The 19,690-nt window shown below is 39.4% G+C and overlaps 1 protein-coding gene across 7 annotated transcripts in view; it reads right to left on the reverse strand.

Annotated features, from left to right (window-relative positions):
* Nucleotides 1-19,690, reverse strand: part of SORCS1 (sortilin related VPS10 domain containing receptor 1) — a 546,182-nt gene that overhangs the window by 513,096 nt on the left and 13,396 nt on the right. The gene's annotated exons all lie outside the window — the stretch shown is intronic.

A 19,690-nucleotide genomic window follows, 5' to 3' on the forward strand; every position in this document is an offset into this window, starting at 1 on the left:
ATCCTTGTCTACTCTCACCTGTCGCCTGCCCCCAGCCTCCTTCCAATACGTGTGCTGTTGACCTAAAATAGAAAAACCATGTTCCATCAACGTCTCTTTCTTCAAGAAGAATAAAGTAGTAAAATCAAACCTCAAAAATTAAACATCTCAGACTCCACTGAGCTGGAATTTATGATAATTCTCTTCTTCATCACATTGAAAGGCTTCCAGTACGGGTCAGTCTCCCTCTCTCTCCCCGCCCCATATCTTCTCCTCCTCTTCTCTCTTCATCATCCCCAACCCTCATCTATCCCACCTTACCAGGGTCAAGTTTCTGTAAACTCCAGGAAACCCCATTATTTCTTCCTATAGCCAAGTTTTTCCCCAATTATGAGAAACTCTGCATTTTTCCTACCCAAATATACCTAACCTAAAACATCCAGTGAGAACCCACAGTACTCTGCAAAGCACTATGCCATTCTCTCCGTTCTCATTTCGCATGCTATGTGCTCATTTCCACAAGGTAGCATTTAACTTTTATATTAGCTAACATAACTCCTCAATCTCCTTCAAAACTGGAGTTATTATATATTATTTATGTGATGTATCCACCACGGTGCCTAGCAATCCTTAGCACACAGACAGGAGACAACAGATACTTGTTGCTTGATTGATAATTCAGTCACAGCTGGGCTGAAGCTTATCTCCTTACTGTCAATGAAATAAAGGGCTTGCTAAGCAAATTAATACTGTAAACAGAGAGAGTTTGGCCTACTTTAATGTGAAAATCAACACACTATTTTAAGCAGCACTTCCGTGGCTGCTTCCATTCAAAGAATCAATGTGCTGATTGTGATTATTGTCTGTTTGTTAAAGCATTAACAAGATTCACTAAGATTACCATCTTCAACAGCCCTGTTGTTACCCTAAGCGCGCAACCACATTCCGGCTATTATTTCTCCTCTCACACATTTTAAGAATAAAATCTAGAAAAATGAGTCCTTGCACAGCTTACTTGGGTGAACACATGCAGGCTTTTTCTTGTCTTTGAAAACACGGTCACACTTTTGGAAGAGCCTTAGAGCTGTGTTGTTTTGTTTTGCCCTTGTCAGGAATAGAAGATGTCTTTAAAGGAGCTGGAAATCTAGACAGTGGGATGGACTTTGTGGGAAGAGTCCTTCCACGCAGCCCCACTGTTTTGTTCACACCCTTCTCTCTGCATGTCTTTGACTACTTTTGGCACTTGATCACAGCCACAGTTTTTGAAAATCTCTAATACCATGACTCCAGGAATTTGAAAACTAAACGGGTCTAGAAAGGAACAGAAATCCTCAACGGATCCCCTGATTTCAATTCTGGTTAACTAATTGTCTTCTCCTGCCTGTTGCTATCTCAGCAGCAAACATGAACAGCTTACTCAAGAGCTTTCCATGTGTAACAGAAGAGCTGCTGAAAAGGACAGCATTCAGAACTACAGATTCCCACCACCTTTGCCACAAATCACTACAATTTCCATGTGCGTCATTGAGATTACTGCCCCTGTGCATTGCTGCTGCTCCTACTCCTAAAGATAAAAAAGGGGTCAGAGGATCTTAGTGGCCCTGGGCAAAGTCACTGGCATACTTTCACTCGAATGGGAGGGAGGTGTGGCATGGGACACAGAGGTGAAGAAGGAAGAGGGGAAAGTATGTGGGTATGATTCACTCCATAAAGAAATAGCTGTCATTTCACTATAATATTTTATGACTTTTAGACTCTGTACTATCAATTCCTACAAACCAGCTTTCCCTCCCTCCATCGCTGACTGGAGTAGACCACTGATGTTTGACATCTTGTCATTCTACAGTAGTTCCATGTAGTTGGACAAAAATGTGAGGGGTAGGGTGGAGTGGGCCATGGAAAGGTCAGTAGGGATGGTCATTACTGTTCCCATTACTGTTCCCTATAGAGAACCCCAAAGGATTTTAAGAGGAGTGAAAAAATAAAATCTTTGAAAACCTAGCTCTGGCTGTTCAGGTGATGTCTTGGGCCATTAGTTGATGACTTTGGCTTTGCCTACAAAAAGGAGCACACAACATGGTGGAAATCGGAAAAGGAGACGTTCCTTTGGAAATCACACTCTTACTACTCCATGTGTATATATGTACAATACATCTATTAAAAACAATTTAATGTTTTTATTCATTTTTTGAGAGAGAAAGAGCGCAAGTGAGAGAGGGGCAGAGAGAGAGGGCGGGGGGAGACACAGAATCCAAAGCAGGATCCAGGCTCTGAGCTGTCAGCGCAGAGCCCCATGCAGGCTGGAACTCCTGATCTATGAGATCATGACCTGAGCTGAAGTCAGACGCTTAACCAACTGAGCCACCTAGGCGCCACCTAGGCGTCCCTATGTACAATATATCTTTTTTTTAATTTTTTTAATGTTTATTTATTTTTGAAACAGAGAGAGACAGAGCATGAGCAGGGGAGGGGCAGAGAGAGAGGGAGACACAGAATCTGAAGCAGGTTCCAGGCTCTGCGCTGTCAGCACAGAGCCCGACGCGGGGCTCGAACTCACAGACTGCGAGATCATGACCTGAGCCAAAGTCAGACGCTCAACCGACTGAGCCACCCAGGCGCCCCATACAATATATCTTTGATTGAGGGTCCTGTCTTATTTACCAGTGTAAATCCTGTGCTGAACAGAGAGCCCAACACATAGGTGTTCCTTGAATATTTGTGAATTGATTTAAAATGCAAAAAAGGGGGCCATGAGAAAGAACAATTATACAATGGCAGGTAAGTCTCTGTTATAGTAAATTTATTCTAAAGAAAGTAAGGTCCTCAGCCTCCTTTAATCATGGCACATCTCTCCTAGGACTTAGCACAATTATAAGATTATTTGTATTATTCACGTATGTTACTCTCTCTCCTGCTGGAATATGAATTCCAGAAGGCTGCAGATTATATCTACTCACCGAATCTGGCACTGAGTACAGTGTTTTGCACATAGTAGGAACAAAACTGAATGCACTGAAGTATAACTGTGGTTTACATTCTTTTCTAATTAAGCATTGTAAAGGTAATAGTGTCATACACACACAGATAAGGATTCCTTTTGACAAAGAAGATATACAATTATGTGACCAAACACAGCTTTAATTGTATAAAATGAACAGAAGTCACTGGAGAAATCATGAAAGGGCACTGATAAAACTGCCCTCCCCTGCCTAACACCTGCCAATCCATAAGAGCGCTTCTTCTAAGAAGCTCAGAACATGCATTGGGAGTTACCTAATGGCTCCACCTATAAGTGCATCAGATTAATACTGTATTCTCCAAAAAGAAATATATCCTACAGTGTTCTAGAAGAAACCAGAAAATTGCAATGAAATTACATATATTAACACCCAGTCAAGTATGTGGCAGGCAGGAGACCCATGTTACTTGATAGCCATTGTTGCATTTCTGTTTCTTTTTCAGGTATTGTTAAAAATCACGTGTCCTTTTGTAAAATGATCCCAGGTGACTTTTATAACCAGAAACCAAAAGATAGATTAGATACGCTACTAAAAGCAAAAAAGAAAGAGAATACAGATATTACATATGGTTGTTATAGCAACTGAAAGTGTCTCCTGATCTCCTCATTTGCCCCCACTCTTTGCCACAGTCCTGTTTCTAGATAAATAATGTCTGGCTTTTCTTTTAAGTGGTTCATCAGGATGAAAGTAAACTGTGGCCTCTGTTCAGTAGCAAAGACTCTGAAGTCTTAGGGGAAACTAGAGAAAGAAACAAAAAGGCTGAAAGGAACAGACAACTTGAGATCAAGAAGGCAGAAACCAGAAATCTGTTTATGCACAACTTATGGGGGCATTTTTTTTATCAGACGTTTCACAGGAGTGGCTGGTGAACACATATGCAAGGGAGAGTGCAAGGAATCCTGGCTTCACTTCATGCAAATTATCTGTTAAAATATTAAAAAATCAAAAGGGAATGAGAGAATAGAAAACATGCAAAAAATCTTTATTTTTTCTGATCCCATCTAGGGATCTACACAGTCTTCAATGAAACCAGAATGCACTGAGTCCAGATTGAGTTCAAGCCATCAAAGCTTGAAAGCAATGGGTTTTGCTAGGCAAATCTGGGGCTCTATTGTCAACATCAAGAGCATACAAAACATACTTCAGCACCATGCTGTGTGGTCATACCATTTTAGTTTTGGAGAATCACAGATGTTACTCTTAGAAGGTGGCTTGGAGACCTCAGAGTTTGGGGTACAGATGAAGCAACTGAGGTCCAGAGAGGGAATATACTTGTCCAAAGTCACAGCTGGTAAGTGATGGTGCCCAATTGATAATAACTAATACAAGATCACAACAGACTCTTACACAGAAATGAGTGTTGCTGGAGGGGTGTTTGGTGAGGGGATGGGCTAAATGGGCAATGGGCATTAAGGACGACACTGTTGGGATGAGCCCTGGGTGTTATATGTAAGTGATGAATCACTAAATTCTATTCCTGAAATTGTTATAATACTATATGTTAACTAGCTTGTATTTAAATTTAAAAATAATAAATTTTTTAAAAAATTAAAAATAACTAACACAAGATGCTGAGATACAGCAGACTGTGTTCTACACGCCTTGTATATTATCATTTAGTCATTGTGCTTGTCTTTACCATGTCTGTGTTATATATGAGCAAACAGGAACATGGGGAGGTTAAATGTCATGCCCAAGATGACCCAGCCAGTAAACAGACATGTCAGGATTCAAGTCCATGCCGTTTGATCTCAGGGTTCATTTCTCTTAGCCTCTTTGTAACACTGCCTCTCCTGAGGAACTAATATCTGCTGAGTAAGCCACTCAGTCATTTGTCCTTGCCCTGCATCCAAACAGAAATAGATGTGGGGTCAAGTTTCTAATAAAACACTAATATTCTCTTGGCCTTTCCATACTTCCAATAATCCAGTGCCCACTGCCTGCTTCCCTATACTTCACTGAGCCTCTGCCTTCCCTTCTTTCCATTTGCAGAACAAATTTGGGAGAACCAATCAGTTCCATCTAACTCTATTCAGGAACAAATTCCCTTCAAATCACTCCACTAGACATGTATAAGGCCATGGTCTAGCCAACTCTCTTAATAAAAAAAACATTTCCAATGTTCCATTTTGGAAAGTAAGTGTTTCATCAACAGAATAATCTGGGACTTTGTGGTTTCATGGCTCTTGTTGTCTCCCATCAGGGAACCCCTGCATTCTGTAGTTGCCAGCTGGCCCCTCAGTCATCATCCCTCCAGCCTGGGAGCCAGGTGGAGAAAGAGACGGCTGAGAGGTGGGAATGACAGAGAGGACAAAACAGACCTTGGCTGTTGCATGGGAAGTAGATGACGAGGGTTCTCAGGGAATTCTGAACCCACTGCACGGATCCTACTCAGTCCCTAGCCATTCTTGCCCTAGAGGAACCCTTGAATTTGCTCCTTGTCCTGAATGTTGGCATGTACCATTCATTCTGCCTGGACCGCATTCTCTCTAAGCCAAATTTCACTTCCTTATATAGTTTCTTCTGCCGCACTAGTTTAGGTTAAACCTCCTCTATATGTGCTTTCACAGAATGTATTGAATTTTGTTGCAATATTGGCCTTTACAAGAATGTTCACGGCACCAGTATTTGGCCCCAAACTACAAATTACTCAAGCACATATTATGGGGAGAATGGATAGATAAGTGGGGGTTTATTCACACTGTGGAATACTATATAGGAACAATAATGAACAAACTGCTGCTATATGGAGTAATGTGGATGACTGTCACAAAAGAAGCCTGTTACAAAAAAGTATATACAGTATAGTTCCATTTATATCAAGTTCAAAAACAAGAAACATTATTTTTTTTTACCTTTAAGAGCAATATAGTGATTATCCCTATTGGATAGTGGCTAAGAGAGAGCACAAGTGCATTTTTGGGTGATGATAATATTGTTTCTTGGTCTAGTGCTAGTTACACAAGTGTGCTATGTGAAAATGTATCATTTATGATTTGCGTCTGTTATGCTTCAATAATTTTGTACCAAGAAAAAAATCAATACTGTACTGTATTTGATATCTTTCTCTACCTACTAAACTCTGATTTCCATAAGTGAAGGGGCCATGTGCGTCCAGTTCATTCTAGGACCTCTGGCTCCTATTTTATGTTCCTAGAATATAATTTTTTTATTAATCTTTTTTTAATTTACTTTTGGAAAAGAAAGAGACAGAGTGCAAGGGGAAGGGGGGTGGGGTATGGGGAAGAACACAGAGAGAGGGAGACACAGAATCCGAAGCAGGTTCCAGGCTCTGAGCTGTCAGCACAGAGCCTGGCATGGGGCTCGAACCCAAGAACGATGAGATCGTGACCTGAGTCAAAGTTGGACCAACTGAGCCACCTGAGGTACCCATGTTCTTGGCATATAATAAGCTCTCTATATATGCTTGATATGTGAGGTATTGAATAGATGGATAAATAGTTCCTTTCCATTCTCATTATCACCAAAATGTTCAAAGCTATAATCATCTCTCTCAGGTCTTGATGTCTAAAAATTCTCAGGGCAAAATTCATATTTGCTTTGTTACTGTTGAATCTCCTGTTCCTGGTATGATCCCTAGTGCATAGTAGGTGCTCAGTCAATATTCTTTAAAAATAAAACAATGAATGCTTGACCTCCTAAACAATCTCCCCATCTCTATAATATTTTTTTTCTGAAATTCATGCTTGACCACTCTTATTTTAATGCAACTTTCTTTAGGTCACTTTTTATTTACAGTATTTACCAGATCCCTGATGCCCATGAGAGAAAGATAGCACTTAGCCTCCATGATCCAAACTATCTTTGCACAATTTTTGCTTATTATTCTTCATGAGAATCCATCTTTCCACAGAGAATGTTATTTCCTCCTTCCCATCCTTCCCTGCCTGCTTCAATCCTCATAACCATATCTGCCTGTAAACTCCTTGCAAGGCTGACGGTCTACGCTATTCACCAAGTTTTACTAGTCCCTTCTTTTAAGGTGAGCAGACAGAAATATCAATTCATATTTACATTTTACTTCTCAAGTAGACTTGCACACTCTGCAAATCATGTATCTTTTTATTTAAATCTTAGAAATTACTTTTAACGGTAAAGGTCCCCAGGACAATTTGATTGTTCATGGGCACACTTCAACATGTGCAAAGCGTATCCTATAATCTTAGAAGACTTTCCATTTAAATCAAAGAACATATTTGAAGCAACAATCATGTGCCGGGCTCCTGAGAAGCACAAATCTTAATGCCTCTATTTGCTCCACACTTTGTGCTGTCCTTCAATACAGACTGACCCTCAGGAAGAGGCCAGAAGAGAGTTCATTGCTGTTAAGATTTAGTTCTAGAGCCAAAAATATTCCTTCTCTAGACTTTCCATTCATTTCCTTTTCTCAAGCCGTACAAGATGTAGCTTTGTGTGAGACAGAAATTCCTTTGGTGCCAAACACATGAGGGTAAACAAAATCCATCTCCCCTGGCAAAGTTTCTCCAATCTAATTTGTGTAATTACCTATCTCCCTAATGATGTGCTTGTTTACAGATTAAAGCTATGAATCTAAGCACAGAAATAAGATTAAATCTTATGAATTAAATTCTCATTTGCTTAAATCATCTGGATATTCTTTCTTTCTTCAAAAGACATTGCAGGTAAAAAGGAGGACATTTAAGTTGCTGCTTCTGGAAAGACACACACAAACATAATTTTGAAAATCAGAAACCAAGCAGAAGTGTACTCTTAGTTTTAGCCTTGTTGATGTAAGATGAGCTTATTTGGAAAGTCTGGGGGTGTTTGGAGGGGGAACCAAAACAAAATATAGTTTCCATTATCGTTTATCTTTCTAAAATCTTTCCAAATAAATTAAGGACACCACGGTCTGCCCTTGAAATCAGTTCGTGATTTAGCAGTAAACTCCTAGTAAATCCTAGGGGACACAAAGGAGAGAACAAGAAGGAGAGAGGGAGAGAAAGAGAAAAGGAAAGATAGAGGAGGAAAATGGAAAGTAGATCCTTTAAGGTACAATCAGGCCTTACACATATACACCAAGATTTAGGAGTTCGCCAAGCCTGTATGCACAAGGCTGTTCCATTGCCACGTGACTGCCATGATGTAAGCCACGCTCCAGAAGACAAAACGTAACCAATCCACGTGCATTAGTCCTTCAGCAGGACTTTTTAAAAACTATTTCCAGTGATATCACAGTCCTTTCTGAGAAACATGGAGTCACCAAAACATAATAATAATAGCCCAGAAATAAAGCTAAAAATTATAACTGGTAGGTATTCAGAACCTCCACACAGCTAACCAAGCACAAAGTGCTTCACGTATGTTCTCCCATTTGTCTCTCACAACACTTCCGTGGGGTCGCCATTATCAGTCCCTCTTTATGAAGAAACTGAGGTCTAAATTGCTTAAGTGATCTGTTCAAGGTCACCTGGCTGGCAAAAAGTGGACCCAAGACGCAAACCGATGTTTATGGGCCTGTGGATTCTCTGAACCACTGCATTCCACTCCAGGATATAAACAAAGATAATGCTGAGGCAGCCTTCAAATTAATCCGGCAGTGAAACAAACTCGGTCTTGATCTAATAGTCATCCACAATTTTCACTTGCCTGACATCTGAAGTGAGAATAAGCCTATGGCTGTGTTTATCTGAACACGTACTATCTCAAACTTTGGCAACCAAATTTCCTCATGAAATCTGTGAAGCTACATTTGCTACCCTCACAATTCTCTCACACATGTGGATTCCAGCAACACAGGTTTTCAAAGAAGACTTTAAAAGTATGCTATGTTAAGAAGCTTACCACCTATGTTTTCTTCTAAGAGTTTTATGGTTTCTGGTCTTACATTCAAGTCTTCAATCCATTTTGACTTGATTTTGTAAACCACACAGCAGGACACTTTCACTCTTTTCTACAAGGCTGTCCAGTTTTCCCAAACCATTTATTGAAGAGATTGTGATAAATTAATTGACCACATCCCTGTGAGTTTATTTCTGAGCTCTGCATTCTGTTCCATTGATCTATGTGTTTGTTTTTATGTCAGTACTATGATGTTTTAATTACTATAACTTTGTAATATATGTTTTTTTTTTAGCAGACTCCAAAATAAACACTATGGACCATATCAGCTTAAAAAGCTTCTGCACAGTGAAGAAAATCATCAACAAAATTAAAAGGGCAACTTTCTGAATAGGAGAAGACACTTGTAAATCAGGTATCTGTAAAGGGGCAAATATCCAAGATATATAAATAACTCAAACAACTCAATAACAACAGAAACCCATGCAGTCAAAAATGGGCAGGGATCCAAATACACATTTTTCTAAAGAAAACATAGAGATGGCCAACAGACACATGACAAGATGTTCAACATCACTCATCATCAAGGAAATGCAAATCAAAACCACAATAAGATATTACTTCATACCTGTCATAATGGCTTATAATCAAAAAGACAAGTGATAACAAGCACTATTGCGAGAGGTTGTAGAGAAAAGGGAACCCTTGTGCACAATTGGCAGGAATGTAAATGGGTTACACTATGGAAAATAGTATGGAACTTCCTTAAACATTTAAAAGTAGAACTACCATATGATTCAGTTATTCCACTTTTGAATATTTATCTGAATAAAACAAAAATGCTAATTTGAAAAGATATATACAACCCTATGTTAACTGCACCATTATTTACAATAGCCAATATATGGAAACAAACCTAAGTGCCCAAGACCGGATGAATGGATAAGGAAACTGTGATACATACGCAAACACATGCGCATGCACACACACACACACACACACACACACACACACACACACACAGGAATATTTTTTGGCCAGAAATAAAGAAAGAAAGCTTGTCATTTATGACAACATGGATGGACCTTGAGGGTATCATGTTAAGTGCAATAAGTCAGATAAAGACAAATATCTAAGGTTTCACTTATTTGTGGAATCTAAAATAAAAAACAAAACAAAATTTGGAGATTCAGAAAACAGACTGGTGATTATCGCAATGGAAGGGGGTTTGGAGCTGGGCAAAAAGGTTAAAGGGAGCCAATTTTATTCAACAAATGGCCATCAGACTTCTTGTAGTTACACTCTGTAAGTAGTATATGCAAGTACCAAACTATTATGTTGTACACCTGAAACTAGTATATCATATACCAATTTTATCTCAATAAATACATAAATAATAAAGATTTTTAAATGTGCAGGTTAAAAGCTGTGAACATTCAAACTTCTAATTTCACGACATGCAGTTTTACTGTCAGTGATGATTTCACACTATCATTGCTGTGGTTTGCTTCTTTGTGGTTGACTTTTAAGTGTTGAGTTTTCAAATAAGCGAACGCACATTTGTTCTTATTGGGCCGTGTTGTCGCAGATGGAGCTAACACTCTGAATATTCTCAGTGAATGCCTATAATGTTGCTTTTTAAGTGAAATCCATGCTACAACTGCTTTTAATAGAAAATTCTTCGGTTAGAAAAGTCTGCTGTATCTTCAACCTTTGTGATCGAGAAAAAATATATACGCACATATATGCGTATTCCTGCAACAAACCGTTTTCAAGACATCTATAGTTACAACCTCTCCAAAGGTCTTTCAATGTCCCAGCAGCTAACATATATTGTACTTAGTTTGGACCGGCATTGTGTAAAAGTCTTTACACACATGACCTCTTGCGAGACTCAGGTAAATCCTTTTAGGTGAATGCAATATTAGTTTCATTTTGTGGGTTAAGAAACTCTCTTAGACAAATTAAATGACCTACCCAACGTTGCCCAACTAGGAAATGGCAGAACCAAGAATCCAAACTTAGTCTTTATCCTACAAATAGACTACTAGTGTTTTGAATCCTTTGAAAAAACAAAAGCATCCACTCTGAAGTCCTTCACAGTATATATAGTTCAGTTTCCAGAGCCCTGAGATTTCTTATCTGTAAAATGAGGGCATCAGAAGAAATGATCTCAGAGATCTTTCCTCTTCATGAGGGACCCAACATTTAACAACACTCAATTACCAAAATCAGACTGGTGGAAAAGCAAGGAATGGAAGTGTCCATCAAAATCCCCACGTGCACTCAAATTCAGCTCCTAAGAATCTGTACTGAGCATCTTTTGGTCCAACTTTCATCTTGGCCAGTTTTCCAGAGATGGACATCATGGAGGGGAGGGGCACACACACATTATTCAACATTAGAACAAATTAAAATTATTACTGTCTCCTCTAGGTAAAAACATAAACTTCAACATTTCCTCCCTGAGCCAACTGTTACCACTGTTACAATTCTGCAAGCCAGAACAAACTGAGAAAGTATGTGGTGTGTTCAACAGGGATTATTGGACTGCTCTTCTAGAAGGTGGTAGTTATGTAATGCAGACTTGCTTTGGGGCAGTGCCCTGATCATTAACTCAAAATTGCCCCTAGCTCTTCATCATATAATGCGAAGTTATTATTACTGTTTCTTGTCTGTGTGCATGCAGAAGTCTTAGGTAGTGTGGAGTGGTAACAGGCATTGGGCCGAGGAATCCCTTGGGCTCCTAGTTAAGGGGATTAATTGGGTCTATTTTAGAGGCTGGCTGTAGCAAAGAGGAGGTTTTTTTTTGCCTTTGATCACAACTCCCCAGATGCCTGGCTTCATGCTGAACATAGGAGCTTCCCCAGTACAGTCCCCAGTGGTGGGTCCTGCACTCAGGGAGCTATGCTGAGGCAGCAGTGTCATTTTCTGTCCTCAACACCATTCCATTGAATTCACTGAACACAGCACGATAAAAAATACCAGCATTCACCTTCTTAAAAAATAGCCCCATTCTTCCCCCCCCCCCCCCCCCCGCCAACTTGCAACACAGTTCTTGCTAACTTAACACACTTAAATAAAGCTTCTTGATTCTAAGGAGATGGAAAAGATGGTGGAAGGCACCTTATATTATCCTCTCCTGCTTTAGTCTTCCAAAGCTTTCCTGTTCAGTTTTGGAAAAATGGATCCTGGGGTAGCCCTCTCATTTGCTGCCTCCCAGGGGCATTCTCCATTTTCCTGTGCTATTCAAATGCAGCAGAGGTTTGGGAGGAAGAAAGATATTAAAATGTGAGTCCAGGCAATACGGGTTGTAGGAGAGCTCCCATTGGGGATTGCTTTCATGAATCCTACTGGAGATTGTGTGGGAAGCTTGAATTTTGTGGCATAGAGAACCAGCACTGCAAGAAGCAGCTGAAACCATTGTACTATTCCTATATAAATACATCTAACCATGCTCAGAAAGAAGAAGGCATTTTAAACTGTCTTGATTAACTGACATTTCTCAAGCACTACTGTGAGAAGGGCACTGCATTAGGCATGGGGACAAGAGGAAAACAGGTGTCATCTGTTAGTTAAAGCTACTTAAAATTAATTTGAATATTTATTAAACACCTCCTATATGTTTAGCAGATTCATCCATAACATATATTTATACGTCATTTGTGAAGTGATCTATATTAAAATGTTTGAGCATGGTTCCAATCCATACTGTCTATCCCTACAAAGTCCTCTCAATCGTTAGTGATTCAGTGTAAATTCCAGTTTCAAATGTGGCTTCTCTCCCAGCTCTTCCTAAATACCACTTCAAATCCTTCTTATTACTAGATCATAGGTAGGATAACATTTATAGGTCCATAAAATGGACAAGACCTTTGCTATTGTCCAGTCTGGCATTTCCATTTGGCAAAAGAGAAAATAAGCCCCCAAAACTAAAATGACTCATGTTAGGTACCCCAAAAATTTGTGATGGAACTAGGGCCACACCTGGACATTCTGAGTCCCACCACAGGCCTCCTTCTAGCTAGTTTCTGCCATTGCTGAGCCAATGTATGTTTCCAAAGATGAAGACTTAAGTATATAACAAAAGATATCACTAACTGATCACACACATTTTGTGACACGCTGTGTGCATTGGCCTTGCCCTCTGCAGTGTTATCTTATAGAGGATGTGTGAAAATCACAGGGCACAGTCAGGCACTCAGCTGCTCATACTATGCCTCACAAATGGGCTCAATGGACAAATGAATTCTGTAAGTCGCTTTTTAACCAGCCCCTCTTTTTCCAATGTTTTGTCCATCCAATTCATTGTCACCGTATTTATTCTTCCAAACTTAAATGCTGATCACGTCACTCCCAAATACATTCAGAACAAAGCCCAAATTCTCCAGTTTGGTTTGCAAGGCCCTTCAGGTTATGACGACAGTTTGCTTCTCTAGCCTTATCTCCTTCCCCAGCCTCCCACACAGTGCTAGTGGCCCTCCCTTCCCTCCATGGGCTGTTCCCTCTCATGCCTCTGACTTGCCAAATGTACCAGTCCTTCCATGAGGAGCATATTTTCTTCACTGCTTCAGCTGAAAATTCCTATTTATCCTTTTTATTTACCAGAGACATGATATGTTACCTCTTCTTGTAAGTCTTTGCTGATGTTATCACCTCACTCACCCCCTTCTGTCTAGATTCTTCTCTGTAAATACCTGTGTATTACACATACCAAAAGAATTTTAACCATTTATCTCCCCCATAGAGGGCCAGCCACTTGAGAGGAGGACTACTTCTGTATTCTCAGCCGTATCAGAAAATTAAGCATATGGTAAGGTTTCCCTGATGCTACAAAAAAAGGCAAAGAATTAGTAGATATAAAACAAAACCAGGAGGCAACACAGTCCATGTTTTCAACTACCACACTCTCTTCCTCTTAGTAAGTCTTTACTGACCACCAATGATATTCCTAAGAATCAGAATGGTCAGCTACAGAGCTAGGCACATGTTGACCCTATCTCATCATATAAAGGGATATACCCATGTGGAACACTGTCTGAGTTTAAAGAGAGCATAATCCTACAGCTAACTTGTCCCTGCCAAACAAATAAGAGCCCTCGGCCTTGCCTAGGTGGGCACTCAGCAGTGAGTGGCTGAAGCCTACGGCAAGAGCTAGGTTCAGCACTGCCTCACAGAGAACAGCTCCCCCTGCTGAGTTCCTCCACATTCCTCTCACCCTTCAGCATAGTGTGTGTAGGTGTGGTCACAATTTTTGAGAAACAACAGCCTCACAAAAGGGACAAAGGCATTTTGCATTCAGTCTCTTGCCCACATTCTGTACATGATTATAAGGATATATGTGTAACGAATAACCACACCACCTCTTGAAAAAGAGCAAAACAAAAAGAAATGGTTATTTCAATATGCCATGACTCTCTGTAGTGCTTCTTTTAAAGAATTAAGCTATCAGGGTGCATGGTGTTATTTAATCTACCTCCCTCTTCAGCCAGGCGGTGATAGTCTCTATCTTCCCGTGGATAAGGGGGAGGTATGAAAGCATTCTGATTTCTCTGCTCATATCCATCCCCAAACAATGTGATAAACACCAATGTGGGTGGGAGGTGGTGTTAAAACATGGGCAAGCAATGAATAAAGCAGATTGTTTGGTAGGAAAATCTTGGGCAAACACATTAGGCATTTCTGGATGGCACAAGATATTTAAACTACCAGGAATAGTGACGTGAAAGTTGCTGAATTAAATCACCTACAGAAGTAAATGAGGAGACTGGAGAGAGGCCAGAAACTAGCAACTCATGGGAAGGAAACATTTTGTCAGTCATCCCAGACGGGCACATTGCAGAAATGGTCTTGTCTAAAGGATGCAAAACCCATTTACTATCCTGGTTTTCTGTCTCAATTGCAGTCGAAATATTGCATTTTAAGATACACTGTCCAACACAAAATCACTGTGCAAGAAAATTAAGTAGCCCACACCAAGTGTTTTAACAAAGAAGGAGAATAGGTCTTAATTAGAAACTCAGGATTTTGCAAGCAATTTAGCATAAATAAAATGCAAGCAGGCCTAAAAATAAGGAAGTCCATTAAAGACACACAAAAAAGTTAGCTATAGGGTAGTTTTAATAATAAATCAAGGTCAGACTGTTCAAATGTGTCCTGATTGAATTAAGGCGACTTAGGTGTTAGGTTGAAATATAGCAGTTGCATACAACACAATCTAGTTTAAATGGCCCCTGATTTAGAGAAAGAAATCAAGGACTCCTTCTTAAATAGAAAGGATCGTTTCCACATAAGAAAAGGAACTGCTGTAAGAAAGAATCCCAAATTATTTGTTAAATAAATGTCACTTTAGCTCTACTTTTAACTAAGTGCTATAGCTGCATTTGAAATAGTTTTATAATTTTTCTCCATCTATAGAGAAAATCTTTGCTTAATCATATAGCAGGGGCAAGCATTTTTGTTTTCATAGAAAATCAGTCATATGTTGTTTTTTTTTTTTATCTACTTACATAATAGAATTGGCTGCAATGTTGGAAAACAAAGCAGAGACACTGAATGAGACACTGTCCAGCTCTACGTAGAGGTATGGCTGATGATTTATATATAAAGGCAGAAGCAGAGATGTGTATTGTAAATGTCCTTCATTTATACACTAATTTGCCAAAGCCTGTGACAAAGAGAACCCCTAAGTGTTTATATCCCTTTAGACAAAGATTTCTGTGAGTATATTATTTCAACCATGACAACCAGAACTCTACCTGTTGCCTGTCAATGTTTAAAAAATGTTTTCCTAGATTTTTTTTTTCAATTAACTCCTGAGGAATGCGTAAGCTTTGGGAGTTCTGAAGAGGAGTCTTGGATCATAATCTCTCCACAGAGAGTACATGGATGGACCACCAATCTCTAAGCTCCTAGAGGGTCAAAACTCTGCTGGTTTAATCACAAACAAATTCCCAGTGTCTGGCATATGCCTGATGTGTATTAGGCACTTAATAACGATTTACTACATGAACAAGTTGAATTTACCAAAAAGATGAAATGTTCTAGCATTCCAAATGTCATGAATGGATGTCATGAATATAATGCCAAAGAACTGAGCTTTTTAGGCCATAACTATCTGGATTAAAATCCAAATTCTACCTTTTGCTATCCTAGTGACCTTGGGTGGGTTATTTACCCTCCTGTTTTTCAGTTTCTTAATTCTAAAACGAGGATAATGACAATGCCTACTTTCTATAGCTGACACGTGTAATACCAAGAATAGTACCTGGCACACTGCAAACCCCTCATAAGTGTTGACTATTATTTTATCAACTATTGTCTAAGATCTCGATACGTAGGAGTCCTTACCCACCTTTAATTGAATTCCCACTCTGTCCAAACTCACTTGGGAAATCCACCAACCTTCAAGGTACCCTTTCAGGTAAATGTGCCTGAAAAAAACATGTCCATTTAATCCATAATTCTTTTCTCATTGTCATGGTGCTCTTGGTTCAGTCCATTATCACAAATGCAATTTTATCTCTCACAATGCAATATGTCTTCACCATTTCTCAAATGCTCTGGCTTTGCTGAGACTTCTGTATCATGGGGGCTGGTTCTCAATCCAGCTCCTTAAATTAGGAGCATGAAGTTATTTTCTCCCTCAGGCCCGAGGCAATGCTAGCCCCTACCAGCCATCAGCACATCTTGGCAGCTAGAATATCAGACTTCATTAAGACACATCCTTACCCTTCATGATATAAGGATGCTGTAACTCCAACACAACTTGATTTATTTGATTTGAATTTATGTTTTCCCTCTCAGTCTCTCCCTCCCTCCCACCCACCCCCCCTCTATCTGTTTCTATGTCTCTCTCTGTCTTTCGGTATAATTTTGGGTCATTTTATTAGAACAATTTGCATGAGGCAATCCAGATAGTTTATATTTCATGAATCAGGACAGTGAAAAATATCCAGACAGCCTATCATTACAGTGTCTCAATGCTGACCAGTAACCTTCTTTATTAAAGAAAGCCAATGAAATGATCCTATACTGCTTTAGTGTTCTGATATTTTAATGTACACTTATCAAGTACCTCCTGTGGACCAACTACAAGAATAAAAAATGAATAGAATGGAGCCTTGTCACATTGACTAGAATCTAAGACAGTGCTTGGAGAGAGGCATAAAGAGAGTAACTTGGCACATAAGATCTCTTCTTATAAGATGCAGGTATCTCAATACTTCTTGGAAGTATTGTGGAAACTCTCAGAAAGGAGATGATAGTCAAGCAATGACTTAAAGAATGAAATGGACTTAACTGGGCAGAAACAAAGCTGATTAACTTTCTTTCTTTCTCTTTTTCATGGATGATTAAGTTTCTAAGCAGAGGAAGTAGTATGAGCAAAGGGACAGGAACAGAGAACGAAAGGTCTGCATTGGCAGTGAGAATTTGCAGTGGCTAAGAGTATGTTCGCCTTTGAGGCAGGAAAGAGAGGGTCAAAGGACGATCTTCAAGTTAGTATGCAGGTAACAACTTCGGTATTTTCATTGTGCCTCACTGCTTATATTCTCTCCAATCTCCTAAATCAAACAATGGTAAACCTTTCTCAAAAAGGGTAAGAGGATAAATACTTTAGACATTATGAGCTATACAATCTGTCACAACTACTCAACTTTGTCATTTTTGCCCCAAAGCAGCCATCAAAAATACGTAAATGAATGAGGATGGTTGTGTTCCAATAAAATTTTATATCAAATAATTTTCAGGTGTCATGACCCATCATTATTTTTATTTCTCTTAGCCACTTAAAAATGTAAAAACATATAAAAAATAATAAAAATGTAAAAACATTTTTGTGGGTCATATACAAAACAAGTGTTAGGCCAATTTGGTACACAGGTCATAGTTGGCTAACCCCTGCCTTAAATAAACTACCTCAAATCCCACATGCAAAAGAAAGATAAACTAATGCCTCTCCCTAAAATGGTAATATAACCATTGCTTCTTTACAGATATTTTCAAGACCTACATTTAGGCTGAGTGAGAGGCACTTGGGCACTTCCATACTTGATGAGCTTTTAAAGCAAATACGATTTTTCCTTTTCCTTTCCCTAAGATTTTAATCTAACTTAAATGAATATCAAGGAGAGTCTAATATAGGAAATGAGCCTTAGGTAATTGGCAGAGAACTTGTCTTAGTCCATTCAGGATGCTACAAAAAAAATACCATAGACTGGATGGCTTATGAACAGCAGACATTTCTTTCCCACAGCTCTGGAGTCCAGGGAGTTTAGGATCCAAACACCATAAAATCCAGTTTCTGGTGAGGGTCCACTTCCAGGTTCCACAAATGGCACCTTCTTGCTGTGTCCTCACAAGGTAGAAAGGGTAACGGAGTTTCTTAGATCACTTTTATTAAGACACTAATCTCCATTCATTGGGGTTCCATCCTTATGACCTATTTGCCTCCCAAAGGCCCCACCTCCTAACACCATCACTTTGGGGTTACATATCAACATATGAATCTGAGGGTAGGGGGTGGGCAAAGTTGCATTCAGACCAGGGTAGAGTTCATCTTATGCTTTGAGGATGGTCATTTATATGTCTCAGAGTATATTTATGCATAGCTAAAAAGCTCATTCTCAAGTCATTTCTGCCTGAAAAGGATGAAATTCCTGAGTCATTGAATCTACTACAGTAGCACAAAAGCTGGGTCAAGATTCCTAAGTCACAATACTCCAAAGCCAGATCTGGACCTTGTAACATCATCTCAAAGCTCAGTGTGACTGAAAATTCAATGCACAGAGATGGTGGAACTCAAAGGCTATGGAAACATCTCTTCAATTGATCATGGGCTCGTGACCAGTTCTGAGAGCACACGTTCCCTGTATCTCTGGCCACTCTGTGGCCTTCTCTTACTGCCTTGAGTCATACTGCAATCTTAAGTGGTGATCATCCAACTCATCCTAATGCACCCAGTTCCCCATATTGATTTGGGAAGCATGTCCAAGAGAATGACATGAACACCAACTTTTAATTCTTTAAAAGCAGAAACATATAGAATAACCTTGAAAAAATTCCCTCATTGCTTAACCAAATTCTGTGAATAGAAAAGACAGAAATACCTTGAATTTGTATGTGTATGTATGTATGTATGCATCTGTACACATTTGTGTACAAGCATACGTGGGTACACAAAGATTCAGGGGAAAAACTTTCCTCTTTTGGAAAATCAAGTTCCTTTGGTCAGGGTGAGGCCAAGCACTTAACAGACATTTTAACCTGGGGAGTCTAATCTGATATTTAAACATACCATGAGCCTAGGTTCCAAATTACTTGGACACTGAGATGATGGAGAAAGACAGTGCCATTCCTGTCACAGCTTGTTGACCACACTAGCAATCTAAAATGAATCCAAAACCAAAGATTTGAGGAGTTTAAAAGAGTTAGGAGTGGCCTATTCTGTCTGCAAAACTCCTCATGTTGTGTAAAGACCAGCTTAAATGTCACCTCCCTTTAAAGCCTTGCTTCCCACTCTCAGAAAGAATTAGTTGTTCCCCACTCATCTTTGCTCCCATAGCACTTTGCACAAAGCTCTATTACAGCTATTATGCACTTATCATACTAAATTGCAATTTATCTGTTTATGTGTCTGTCTACTTCCACCAGAATATGCGCCCTCAAGGGCAAAGGGCAGGTCTTATTCAGCTCTGTATTCTCAGACTCAGCACAGCGCTGACACAACAACCACTTAAAACATGTTTTAGTATTTTTATTATTAAAGAAATGCATGCCCCTGTTAAAAATTCAAAACAGCACATACTGGTATAAAAGGAAAGGTTACAAGTTGCCTTTCTACCATCTAGACCATCAGTTCCATCTCCCAC

This window comes from Panthera pardus, unplaced genomic scaffold (assembly GCF_024362965.1).
Source record: "Panthera pardus isolate Hobbes unplaced genomic scaffold, ASM2436296v1 HiC_scaffold_22, whole genome shotgun sequence".
Classification (NCBI taxonomy): Eukaryota; Metazoa; Chordata; class Mammalia; order Carnivora; family Felidae; genus Panthera; species Panthera pardus.